At 34.4% G+C, this 14,269-nt stretch overlaps 1 non-coding gene across 1 annotated transcript; it reads right to left on the bottom strand.

Annotated features, from left to right (window-relative positions):
• Nucleotides 1-3,981: 3,981 nt before the first annotated feature.
• Nucleotides 3,982-4,089, bottom strand: LOC112761883 (small nucleolar RNA R71). The gene has a single exon (XR_003182255.1). It is a non-coding gene; the product is annotated as a small nucleolar RNA R71 (small nucleolar RNA).
• Nucleotides 4,090-14,269: the final 10,180 nt, after the last annotated feature.

Raw genomic sequence — 14,269 nt, 5'->3', positions numbered from 1 at the left:
GACCTCCCTGCACTTAAAGTGGATTTTCTGGAGCTACAGAACTCGAAATGGCGCGCTTCCAATTGCGTTGGAAAGTAGACATCTAGGGCTTTCCAGAAATATATAATAGTCCATACTTTGGCTAAGAATTGACGACGTAAACTGGCGTTCAACGCCAGCCTTCTGCCCAAATCTGGCGTCCAGCGCCAGAAAAGGATCCAAAACCAGAGTTGAACGCCCAAACTGGCACAGAACTTGGCGTTCAACTCCACAAATGGCCTCTGCACGTGCTACACTCAAGCTCAGCCCAAACACACACCAAGTGGGCCCCGGAAGTAGATTTATGCATCAATTACTTACTCATGTAAACCGTAGTGACTAGTTTATTATAAATAGGACCTTTTACTATTGTATTAGGCATCTTTTGATCATCTTAGGATCTTAGGATCATCTTGGGATTACCTTATGATCCTTTGATCACGTTTTGGGGGCTGGCCATCTCGGCCATGCCTGGACCTTCACTTATGTATTTTCATACGGTAGAGTTTCTACACTCCATAGATTAAGGTGTGGAGCTCTGCTGTTCCTCAAAGATTAATGCAAAGTACTACTGTTTTCTATTCAATTCTTCTTATTTCGCTTCTAAGATATCCATTCGCACCCAAGAACGTGATGAAGGTGATGATTATGTGTGACGCTCATCATCCTTCCCCCTTATGAACGCGTGCCTGACAAACACTTCTGTTCTACATGAATTAAGCTAGAATGAATATCTCTTAGATCTCCTAACAGGAATCTTCGTGGCGTAAGCTAGAATGATGGCGGCATTCAAGAGAATCCGGAAGGTCTAAACCTTGTCTGTGGTATTCTGAGTAGGATTCAATGATTGAATGACTGTGACGAGCTTCAAACTCGCGAGTGCTGGGCGTTAGTGACAGACGCAAAAGGAGGGTAAATCCTATTCCAGCATGATCGAGAACCGACAGATGAATAGCCGTGCCGTGACAGGGTGCGTGAGCATATTATTCACTGAGAGGAGGGGATGTAGCCACTGACAACGGTGATGCCCTTGCATACAGCCAGCCATGGAAAGGAGTAAGACTGATTGGATGAAGATAGCAGGAAAGCAGAGGTTCAGAGGAACGAAAAGCATCTCCATTCGCTTATCTGAAATTCCTACCAATGATTTACATAAGTATCTCTATCCCTATTTTACTATATAATATTCGAAAACACCATTATCACTTTATATCCACCTGACTGAGACTTACAAGGTGACCATAGCTTGCTTCATACCAACAATCTCCGTGGGATTCGACCCTTACTCACGTAAGGTATTACTTGGACGACCCAGTGCACTTGCTGGTTAGTTGTATCGAAGTTGTGACAAATCATGAATTAAGATCAGAGCACCAAGCTTTGGAGCCATTACCAGGATTTGTTCGAGCCTGGAGATCACAATTTCGTGCACCAAGTTTTTGGCGCCGTTGCCGGGGATTGTTTGAGTCTTCGGCAAGCTTTTGGTCCGGTAACATCAGTGCCAGATTCCCTTTTGATCCGGCAACAGCACCAAGTTTTTGGCGCCGTTGCCGGGGATTGTTTGTGTTTGGACAACTGACGGTTCATCTTGTTGCTCAGATTAGGTAATTTTCTTTTTATTTTATTTTCAAAAATTTTTCAAAAATATTTCTAAAATTTTCTCATCTGTTTTCGAAAATAATAAAAATGTTTTCAAAAATTTATTCAAAATTTTTAAGAATGAATTCTAGTGTTTCATGAAGCATGTGAAGCCTGGCTGGCTGTAAAGCCATGTCTAAATTTATTTGGACTGAGGCTTGCACTTTGTTATCAAGATCAATATACTCTCGTGTTAAAGACTAAAGCTTGGCTGGCCATTGGCCATGTCTAGTGTTTTGGACTGGAGCTTTCATTGAAAGCTTGGCTGGCTAGTGAGCCATGTCTAATTCCTGGACTGAAGCTTTAGACTAACATGGCAAGATTCCTGGAATTCATATTAAAAATTTTGGAATCCTTAATTTTTCTTTTTCATACTATTTTCGAAAAAAAAATCCAAAAAAATTAGAAAATCATAAAAATCAAAAATATTTTTCTATTTCTTGTTTGAGTCTTGTGTCATGTTATAAGTTTGGTGTCACTTGCATATGCATCTAGCATTTTTCGAAAATATCATGCATTTATAGTGTTCTTCATGATCTTCAAGTTGTTCTTGGTAAGTCTTCTTGTTTGATCTTGATGATTTTTTGTTTTGTGTCTTTTCATGTTTTTCATATGCATTCTTGAATTCTTAGTGTCCAAGCATTAAAGAATTCTAAGTTTGGTGTCTTGCATGTTTTCTTTGCATTAAAAATTTTTCAAAAATATGTTCTTGATGTTCATCATGACATTCAAAGTGTTCTTGGTGTTCATCTTGACATTCATAGCATTCTTGCATGCATTCATTGTTTTGATCTAAAAATTTCATGCATTGCATATTTTTCATGTTTTTCATAAAAATTTCAAAAATCAAAAAAATATCTTTCCCTTTTTCTCTCATCAAATTCGAAAATTTGGATTGACTTTTTCAAAAATTTTTAAAATCAAGTTGTTGCCAATGAGTCAAATCAAATTTTCAATTTGAAAATCTTATCTTTTTCAGAATCTTTTTCAAAATTTAAATCTTTTTCAAAATTCTTAGTTATTTTCGAAAATTCCAAAAATATTTTTCAAAAATCTTTTTCTTATTTTATATTAAATTTTCGAAAATAACATAATCAATTAATGTTTTGATTCAAAAATTTGAAGTTTGTTACTTGCTTGTTAAGAAAGATTCAAACTTTAAGTTCTAGAATCATATCTTGTGATTTCTTATGAATCAAGTCATTAATTGTGATTTTAAAAATCAAATCTTTTTCAAAACTAATTCCTATCATATCTTTTCAAAAATATCTTCTTATCTTATCTTTTTCAAAAATATCTTTTCAAAATATCTTTTCTAACTTCCTAACTTCTTATCTTTTCAAAATTTGTTTCAACTAACTAACTAACTTTTTGTTTGTTTCTTAACTTTTTCAAAACTACCTAACTAACTCTCTCTCTCTAATTTTCGAAAATATCTCTCCCTTTTTCAAAAATTTCTTTTTAATTAACTAATTATTTTTATTTTTATTTTTGATTTCAAAAAAATTTTTCGAAAAAAATACTAAACATTTTTCAAAAACTATTTTCGAAAATCACTAACTCTTTTTCAAAAATAATTTTCGAAAATTATCCCTCCCCCATCTCATTCTATTTATTCATTCATATCCTAACATCTCATTTCACCTCTCTTCCATCCTCACAGTTGTGTTTCTTCCATTATATTACATTCTTTGTCTCCCCCTCTTCTTCCACTCACACAGGAATCCCTATACTGTGGTATAAAGGATCTCCATTATTATTATTATTATTCTGTGCCTTCTTCTTTGTCATATGAGCAGGAGCAAGGATAAGAACATTCTTGTGGAAGCAGATCCAGAACCTGAAAGGACTCTGAAGAGAAAATTAAGAGAAGCTAAAATACAACAATCCAGAGATAACCTTTCAGAAACTTTCGAACAGGCAAAGGAGATGGCAGCCGAAAATAATAATAATGTAAGGAAGATGCTTGGTGACTTTACTGCACCTAATTCCAATTTACATGGAAGAAGCATCTCCATTCCTGCCATTGGAGCAAACAACTTTGAGCTGAAACCTCAATTAGTTTCTCTGATGCAGCAGAACTGCAAGTTTCATGGACTTCCATCTGAAGATCCTTTTCAGTTCTTAACTGAATTCTTGCAGATATGTGATACTGTTAAGACTAATGGAATAGATCCTGAAGTCTACAGGCTCATGCTTTTCCCCTTTGCTGTAAGAGACAGAGCTAGATTATGGTTGGATTCTCAACCCAAAGACAGCCTGAACTCTTGGGATAAGCTGGTCACGGCTTTCTTAGCCAAGTACTTTCCTCCTCAAAAGCTGAGCAAGCTTAGAGCTGATGTTCAAACCTTCAGACAGAAAGAAGGTGAATCTCTCTATGAAGCTTGGGAAAGATACAAACAGTTGACCAAAAAGTGTCCTTCTGACATGCTTTCAGAATGGACCATCCTGGATATATTCTATGATGGTTTATCTGAGCTATCAAAGATGTCACTGGACACTTCTGCAGGTGGATCCATTCACCTAAAGAAAACGCCTGCAGAAGCTCAAGAACTCATTGACATGGTTGCTAATAACCAGTTCATGTACACTTCTGAAAGGAATCCTGTAAGCAATGGGACGCCTATGAAGAAGGGAGTTCTTGAGGTTGATACTCTGAATGCCATATTGGCTCAGAATAAAATATTGACTCAGCAAGTCAATATGATTTCTCAGAGTCTGCATGGAATGCAAGCTGCATCCAACAGTACTCAAGAGGCATCTTCTGAAGAAGAAGCTTATGATCCTGAGAACCCTGCAATAGCAGAGGTAAATTACTTAGGTGAACCCTATGGAAACACCTATAACTCAACATGGAGAAATCATCCAAATTTCTCATGGAAGGATCAAAAGCCCCAACAAGGCTTTAATAATGGTGGAAGAAACAGGTTTAGCAATAGCAAGCCTTTTCCATCATCAACTCAGCAACAGACAGAGAACTCTGAACAAAATGCTTCTAATTTAGCAAATCTAGTCTCTGATCTATCTAAGGCCACTGTAAGTTTCATGAATGAAACAAGATCTTCCATTAGAAATCTGGAAGCACAAGTGGGCCAGCTGAGTAAAAGGATCACTGAAATCCCTCCTAGTACTCTCCCAAGCAATACAGAAGAGAACCCAAAAGGAGAGTGCAAGGCCATTGACATAAGCGCCATGGCCGAACCTCTGAGGAGAGGAGAGGACGTGAATCCCAAGGAGGAAGACCTCCAGGGACGTCCAGTGATCAATAAGGAGCTTCCCTCTGGGGAACCAAAGGACTCTGAGGCTCATCTAGAGACCATAGAGATTCCATTGAACCTCCTTATACCCTTCATGAGCTCTGATGAGTATTCCTCTTCAGAAGAGAATGAGGATGTTACTGAAGAGCAAACTGCCAAGTTTCTTGGTGCAATCATGAAGCTGAATGCCAAATTATTTGGCATTAATACTTGGGAAGTTGAATCTCCCTTGTTCATCAATGAACTAAGTGATCTGGATCAACTGACATTGCCTCAGAAGAGACAGGATCCTGGAAAGTTCATAATACCTTGTACCATAGGCACCATGATCTTTAAGGCTCTATGTGACCTTGGTTCAGGAATAAACCTCATGCCCCTCTCTATAATAGAGAAACTGGGAATCTATGGGGTGCAAGCTGCTAAAATCTCATTAGAGATGGCAGACAGCTCAAGAAAACAGGCATATGGACAAGTAGAGGACGTTTTAGTAAAGGTTGAGGGCCTTTACATCCCTGCTGATTTCATAGTCCTGGATACTGGAAAGGAAGAGGATGAATCCATCATCCTAGGAAGACCTTTCCTGGCCACAGCAAGAGCTGTGATTGATGTTGACAGAGGTGAAATAGTCCTTCAATTGAATGAGAACTCCCTTGTATTCAAAACTCAAGGATCTCCCTCTGCAACCATAGAGAGGAAGCAGAAAAAGCTTCTCTCTAAGCAGAGTCAACCAGAGCCCCCACAGTCAAACTCTAAGTTTGGTGTTGGGAGGCCACAACCAAACTCTAAGTTTGGTGTTGAACTCCCATATCCAAACTCTAAGTTTGGTGTTGGAAAGTCTCAACAAAGCTCTGCACATCTGTGAGGCTCCATGAGAGCCCACTGTCAAGCTATTGACATTAAAGAAGCGCTTGTTGGGAGGCAACCCAATGTGTATCTAATTCTTATTTTTATTGTTTTTCATGTTTTCTTAGGTTCATGATCATGTGGAGTCACAAAATAAATATAAAAATTGAAAACGGAATCAAAAACAGCAGAAGAAAAATCACACCCTGGAGGAGCATCTGTCTGGCGTTCAAACGCCAGAACAGAGCATAGTTCTGGCGCTGAACACCCAGAATGGGAGCATCCTGGCGCTGAACGCCCAAAAAAAGCATGGTTCTGGCGTTCAATACCAGAAATGGCAGCAAAGGGGCGTTGAACGCCCAAAAAGGGCACCAACCTGGCGCTGAACGCCCAGAGTTGTGTGCAAGGGAATTTTACATGCCTAAATTGGTGCAGGGATGTAAATGCCTTGACACCTCAAGATCTGTGGACCTCACAGGATCACCTCAAGATCTGTGGACCCCACAGGATCCCCACCTACCTCATCATCTCTCTTTCCATTCATGATCATCCCTTCTGTTATCCATTTACCACTCACATCCATACACCCACTACCTTCAAAATTAAACATCTCTCTCCCACCCAATCCCACCCATATGGCCGAATACACACTCCCATCCATCTCCTCCATATCTTCTTCTTATTCTTCTATTCTTTCTTCTTTTGCTCGAGGGCGAGCAACATTCTAAGTTTGGTGTGGTAAAAGCATAGCTTTTTTGTTTTTTCCATAACCATTGATGGCACCTAAGGCCAGAGAAACCTCTAGTAAGAAGAAAGGGAAGAAAAGCTTCCATCAAGGGTCTATAGCTCAGTGGTAGAACATTTGACTGCAAATCAAGAGATCCCTGAGATACCTCAGGGGATACATTTTCTTCCACATAATTATTGGAAGCAACTAAGGGTGGAACATCAAGAGCACTCCATCATCCTTCATGAAATCAGAGAAGATCTAAAAGCAATGAAGGAGGAGCAACAAAGACAAGGAAGAGACATAGAAGAGCTCAAGGACATCACTAAGGTGGACTCATTCCTTGTTCTTATTTCTTCTGTTTTTCGTTTTCTATGTTATGTACTTATCTGTGTTTGTGTCTTCATTACATGATCATTAGTAGTAGTAACTATGTCTTAAAGTTATGAATGTCCTATGAATCCATCACCTCTCTTAAATAAAAAATGTTTTAATTCAAAAGAACAAGAAGTACATGAGTTTCGAATTTATCCTTGAACTTAGCTTAATTATATTGATGTGGTGACAATGCTTCTTGTTTTCTGAATGAATGCTTGAACAGTGCATATGTCTTTTGAAGTTGTTGTTTAAAAATGTTAAATATGTTGGCTCTTGAAAGAATGATGACTAGGAGACATGTTATTTGATAATCTGAAAAATCATAAAAATGATTCTTGAAGCAAGAAAAAGCAGCAAAAAAAAAACAAAGCTTGCAGAAAAAAAAAAGAAAAAAAAATAGGCGAAAAAAAAATAGAAAGAAAAAGAAAAAGCAAGCAGAAAAAGCCAATAACCCTTAAAACCAAAAGGCAAGGGCAAATAAAAAGGATCCCAAGGCTTTGAGCATCAGTGGATAGGAGGGCCTAAAGGAATAAAATCCTGGTCTAAGCGGCTAAACCAAGCTGTCCCTAACCATGTGCTTGTGGCGTGTAGGTGTCAAGTGAAAACTTGAGACTGAGCGGTTAAAGTCAAGGTCCAAAGCAAAAGAAGAGTGTGCTTAAGAACCCTGGACACCTCTAATTGGGGACTTTAGCAAAGCTGAGTCACAATCTGAAAAGGTTCACCCAATTATGTGTCTGTGGCATTTATGTATCCGGTGGTAATACTGGAAAACAAAGTGCTTAGGGCCACGGCCAAGACTCATAAAGAAGCTGTGTTCAAGAATCATCATACTGAACTAGGAGAGTCAATAACACTATTCGAAATCTGAAGTTCCTATAGATTCCAATCATTCTGAACTTCAATGGATAAAGTGAGATGCCAAAACTATTCAAGAGGCAAAAAGCTATAAGTCCCGCTCATATGATTGAAGCTATGTTTCATTGATAGTTTGGAATTTATAGTATATTCTCTTCTTTTTATCCAATTTGATTTTCAGTTGCTTGGGGACAAGCAACAATTTAAGTTTGGTGTTGTGATGAGCGGATAATTTATACGCTTTTTGACATTGTTTTTAGTATGTTTTTAGTAGGATCTAGTTACTTTTAGGGATGTTTTCATTAGTTTTTATGTTAAATTCACATTTCTGGACTTTACTATGAGTTTATGTGTTTTTCTGTGATTTCAGGTATTTTCTGGCTGAAATTGAGGGACTTGAGCAGAAATCAGATTCAGAGGTTGAAAAAGGACTGCTGATGCTGTTGGATTCTGACCTCCCTGCCCTCAAAGTGGATTTTCTAGAGCTACAGAACTCGAAATGGCGCGCTTCCAATTGCGTTGGAAAGTAGACATCCAGGGCTTTCCAGAAATATATAATAGTCCATACTTTGGCCAAGAATTGACGACGTAAACTGGCGTTCAACGCCAGCCTTCTGCCCAAATCTGGCGTCCAACGCCAGAAAAGGATCCAAAACCAGAGTTGAACGCCCAAACTGGCACAGAACTTGGCGTTCAACTCCACAAATGGCCTCTGCACGTGCTACACTCAAGCTCAGCCCAAACACACACCAAGTGGGCCCCGGAAGTAGATTTATGCATCAATTACTTACTCATGTAAACCCTAGTGACTAGTTTATTATAAATAGGACCTTTTACTATTGTATTAGGCATCTTTTGATCATCTTAGGATCTTAGGATCATCTTGGGATTACCTTATGATCCTTTGATCACGTTTTGGGGGCTGTCCATCTCGGCCATGCCTGGACCTTCACTTATGTATTTTCATACGGTAGAGTTTCTACACTCCATAGATTAAGGTGTGGAGCTCTGCTGTTCCTCAAAGATTAATGCAAAGTACTACTGTTTTCTATTCAATTCTTCTTATTTCGCTTCTAAGATATCCATTCGCACCCAAGAACGTGATGAAGGTGATGATTATGTGTGACGCTCATCATCCTTCCCCCTTATGAACGCGTGCCTGACAAACACTTCTGTTCTACATGAATTAAGCTAGAATGAATATCTCTTAGATCTCCTAACAGGAATCTTCGTGGCGTAAGCTAGAATGATGGCGGCATTCAAGAGAATCCAGAAGGTCTAAACCTTGTCTGTGGTATTCTGAGTAGGATTCAATGATTGAATGACTGTGACGAGCTTCAAACTCGCGAGTGCTGGGCGTTAGTGACAGACGCAAAAGGAGGGTAAATCCTATTCCAGCATGATCGAGAACCGACAGATGAATAGCCGTGCCGTGACAGGGTGCGTGAGCATATTATTCACTGAGAGGAGGGGATGTAGCCACTGACAACGGTGATGCCCTTGCATACAGCCAGCCATGGAAAGGAGTAAGACTGATTGGATGAAGATAGCAGGAAAGCAGAGGTTCAGAGGAACGAAAAGCATCTCCATTCGCTTATCTGAAATTCCTACCAATGATTTACATAAGTATCTCTATCCCTATTTTACTATATAATATTCGAAAACACCATTATCACTTTATATCCGCCTGACTGAGACTTACAAGGTGACCATAGCTTGCTTCATACCAACAATCTCCGTGGGATTCGACCCTTACTCACGTAAGGTATTACTTGGACGACCCAGTGCACTTGCTGGTTAGTTGTATCGAAGTTGTGACAAATCATGAATTAAGATCAGAGCACCAAGCTTTGGAGCCATTACCAGGATTTGTTCGAGCCTGGAGATCACAATTTCGTGCACCAGTACTTCCCGAATTCTTTGGCATCGTCTTGTTCAAAAACATTCCATACTTCCCTTGTGTTGTAATTTCTCACGTCTTTTTCTATAAAACTTAGTTCCCGGTGACTGCCAGCTACTGCTACGAATGATTGGTAAGTTTTGCTCAGTCTGATTTTGGCTTCCTTGTTGGTTTTGATGGTGCGACGCATGAACATGCTTAGCTCCCTGTATCGTTTGAGCATCTCTGCCCGGTCTGGACAGCAGGGGTGTGAGTGATTTAGAACAACTTTGGAAATTATCCAAAGACTGACGTCCTTCAATATGTGTACGTAGATCCTGGCTGGACAGTTTATTCCGGCTGAGGGATTTGTCTTAAGAGTTGGAGATATCTTAGATTTCCACCTCCCCTCTCTGCTGCATACGATTAGTTGATTCTTAATCTCGTCTCCCTTCTGAGTCGTGTTCCTTATTTTGGTAGAAAAACCGGCAAGTTTGGAATAATTTTTATAGAACTTTTCGGCTTCTTCTAGTGTCTTAAAAATCATCCTGACCTTTGGGATAAATTGTTCATCCACAATACATCTGGTCTGCAGAATGAACCGAACATGTTATTATGGTGAAATAATTGTATAGTATTAAATGAATAGAACATTATCCCTTATATAAATTCAAATTCAAACAGTTATCTCCATAATGAACCCAACACGTTATTATGGTGAAACAATTGTATAGTACTAAATGAATGGAACATTATCCATAATATAAAATCAAATTCAAACAGCTTTCTGCATAATGAACCGAACACATCATTAAGGTGAAACAATTGTATAGTACTAAATAAATGGAATATTATCCATTATATAAAATCAAATTCAAACAGCTTTCTGCACAATTAACCAAACACATTATTAAGGTGAAACAATTGTATAGTACTAAATGAACGAAACATTATCCATTATATAAAATCAAATTCAAACAGCTTTCTGCAGAATAAACCGAACACGTTATTATGGTGAAACAATTGTATAATACTAAATGAACAAAACATTATCCATTATATAAATTCAAAACACCTGTGTCTATAATTGAGAGATTATCAATTCAATTCAATTCAGAACACATGCATACATTCAATTCAATTCAATTCAATTTAATTTAACAATTGCATTCCATTCAATTCGATTAAAAAAATCCAAACCTCGTCCACTTGATTCATTTAAGAAGAATAATCCAAGACGCTCTCATTCAACTGATTTGAAGTTGAATCATTCATTGTTTTGATAGGATATTGAAATCTGAAAACAAAGAAGATAAATCCACAAAATCGAAGAAGAAAACGAAGAAGAATAGGGAGAAGAAGGACGAGTAGCAGAGAAGAACAACGAGCAGAAGAGAAGAAAAAAGAAGAAGAATGACGAGCAATAGAGATTGCAAATCCGAAAATTACAATGCAAATCGTTAACGTTGAAGAAGAAGAAGAAGAAGAAGAAGAAGAAGAAGAAGAATGTTTACGTTGAAGAAAAGGTTTACGTAAATCTGTTACGTTGATAAGAGGAAGAGGGGAGCGCGCGTGTATTTCACGTAACTTGGGGAAAGGGGGAGATGCGTTAACAAAAAAGAACTTGGATGATTTGGATAGGTTTTTTATATGGATGTGAAGTATTATTGTGTGTATATATATATATATATATATCTCCCTATCGTCACCAAAAAAAATATTGTCCTATTTTCTAAAAGAAAATCACTACTAGTATATGTATACATTATAAATTTTTACTTTACTTCTAATTTATTCTCTCAAATGTTTGATTTTTTTTTCAATTTAACTCTTCCGGTTATCGTGCTCATTGCTGGCTCAACATAAGCGCCACGAGCCTTTACCCACATGCCTTGCAGCAACATTGATACGTCTGACATAATGGCTTAACAATTTAACTACCATCTAGATACGAGTCCATTTTTCATCAACTCAGATGAAATATCTATACATATTGATCTGTATAGTATAATTGATCTTTTTATGAATGTAGACTAATAATAATCGAACTTACAATATTTGGTTAATAGAAAAACATCTATAGGTCTGATAACATAAATTGGTAAATTGTAATATTCAATTAAGGGTTAATAGTTAAATTTGTCCCTAAAAGATAATTTATTCTTTAAATTAGTCTTTAAAAGATTTTTTTAGTCATATTAGTCTTTAAAAAATAAAACGTAAGTCAAATTGGTCCTTTCGTTGGTTAGATGATGACGTGGTAGGTTAAAGTCACGTGTCACAAGATGATTGATTGACGTATCAGGTCAGTAACACCTAGCACACCACGTGTCACTTGACACATAAACAAATTATTTATAATTAAAATAGTTCCTGAAAGTCTAGAAATAAGTCATTTTCATCTCTAAAATTTTAAAAATTAATCAAATTAGTCTTTATATAAATTTATTTTTTCTTTATAATATTAAATTTAAAGTATTTTTTTATACTACTAATTTTAATATTATTTTTTAGACCTTAATAAATAAATTTTTTTTACATCAAATAATAAAAATAATTAAATTATTATAAAGTTATTTTATCATTCGTATTTTAAAATTTTATATTTTCAAATTATAATTTTTTTATAGTAAAATTTTTTTATTTAAACGAGTTTATTAAATTATTGTTGATTATATATTTAAAATTTAATATTTTAAATCTCACTAAATAATATAATAGTTATTTTAAAATTTAAATCTGTTAAATTTTTTAAAATTGTAATTTTTATTATTGTTTAATATATACGGTAGAACTCAATAATTGAAAAACCGATTTGTGGGATCACTTGTTGAATCTTAATATTTTAATATATTTTTAAAAATAATTACTATATTTATTTACTGAGATCTAAAAAATTAAAACATTTAAAATAACTATTATATTTATTTAGTAAAATTTAAAATATTAAAACTAGTTATATAGTAAAAGTTTTAATATTTTGGATTTCACTAAATAAATATAGTAGTTATTTTAAATGTTTTAATCTTTTGGGTTAATAGTCAAATTCGTCCCTAAAAGATTACCCGTTCTTCAAATTACTCCTCAAAAGATTTTTTTTTTAGTCATATTAGTCCTTGAAAGATAAAATGCAAGTCAAATTAGTCATTTTGTTAGTTATATGATGACGTGGTAGGTAAATGCCACGTGTCACAAGATGATTGGTTGACGTGTCAGGTCAGTGACACCTAACACGTCACGTGTCACTTGACATGTAAAAAAGTTATTTATAATCAAAATAGTCCCTGAAAGTCCAAACGTAAGTTATTTTCATCCCTAAAATTTTAAAAATTAATCAAATTAGTCCTTATATAATTTTTTTTATTTTTTTCATAATATTAAATTTGAAGTATTTTTTATACTACTAATTCTAATATTATTTTTTAGACCTTAATAAACAAAATTTTTTTTACATAAAATAATAAAAATAATTAAATTATTATAAAGTTATTTTGTCATTTGTATTTTAAAATTTTATATTTTTAAATTATAATTTTTTATAGTAAAATTTTTTTATTTAAAAGAGTTTATCAAATTATTTTTTATTATATATTTAAAATTTTAATATTTTAAATCTCACTAAATAATATAGTAGTTATTTTAAAATTTAAATCTTTTAAATTTTTTAAAATTATAATTTTTATTATTGCTTAATATATATGGTAGAACTTAATAATTGAAAAATCGATCTGTGAGATCACTTGTTCAATCTTAATATTTTAATATATATTTTTTAAAATAATTACTATATTTATTTAGTGAGATTAAAATATTAAAACATTTAAAATAACTACTATATTTATTTAGTGAAATCCAAAATATTAAAATTAACTAAATAAATATAATAGTTATTTTAAATGTTTTAATTTTTTAGATCTCAATAAATAAATATAGTAGTTATTTTAAAAAAAATATATTAAAATATTATGAAACAAATTAATTTTTTAATTATTGAGTTCTACCATATAAATTAAACAATAATAAAAATTTTAATTTTAAAAGATTTAAATTTTAAAATAACTATTATAGATTTAAAATATTAAATTCTTAAATATATAATCAACAATAATTTGATAAACTCGTTCAAATAAAAAAATTTCACTATAAACAAATTACAATTTGAAAATATAAAATTTTAAAATACAAATGACAAAATAATTTTATAATAATTTAATTATTTTTATTATTTTATGTAAAGAGAATATGAATTTTTTATTTTAATAAATTAATTAATTATAATAATTATTGAAATAAATAATTTAAAAAATATTTACCTAAATAAATACCCCTCTCTCATCTTGTTTACACTGTAAACGAGATATAATGTAAATGAGATATGTGTAATATTTTAATTTTTGTTTATCTCGTTTACAGTGTAAACGAGATACATGTATTTATAATAATTAAATATAATTTTTAAAAATAATAAAAAATATTAATGATTTAAATTGAACAAAACTCTTAAAAATGGAACGTTTCAAATAATAAAGAAGATGAACAATTTTAAATAACAGGAAAGATAAACGGTCCATTTTAAATAATAGGGAAGATAGACTGTCCATTGAAAATAAACACGTCAACATACATGTTTACGGGCTCAGGATTCGGTGGTCCAGGAACCTTTGGACCACTTAG

The sequence above is a fragment of the Arachis hypogaea genome, chromosome 16 (genome assembly GCF_003086295.3).
Source record: "Arachis hypogaea cultivar Tifrunner chromosome 16, arahy.Tifrunner.gnm2.J5K5, whole genome shotgun sequence".
NCBI classification, from domain to species: domain Eukaryota; kingdom Viridiplantae; phylum Streptophyta; class Magnoliopsida; order Fabales; family Fabaceae; genus Arachis; species Arachis hypogaea.
Note: the sequence above shows the minus strand (reverse complement) of the source record. Positions and strands in the feature narration are given on the sequence as shown.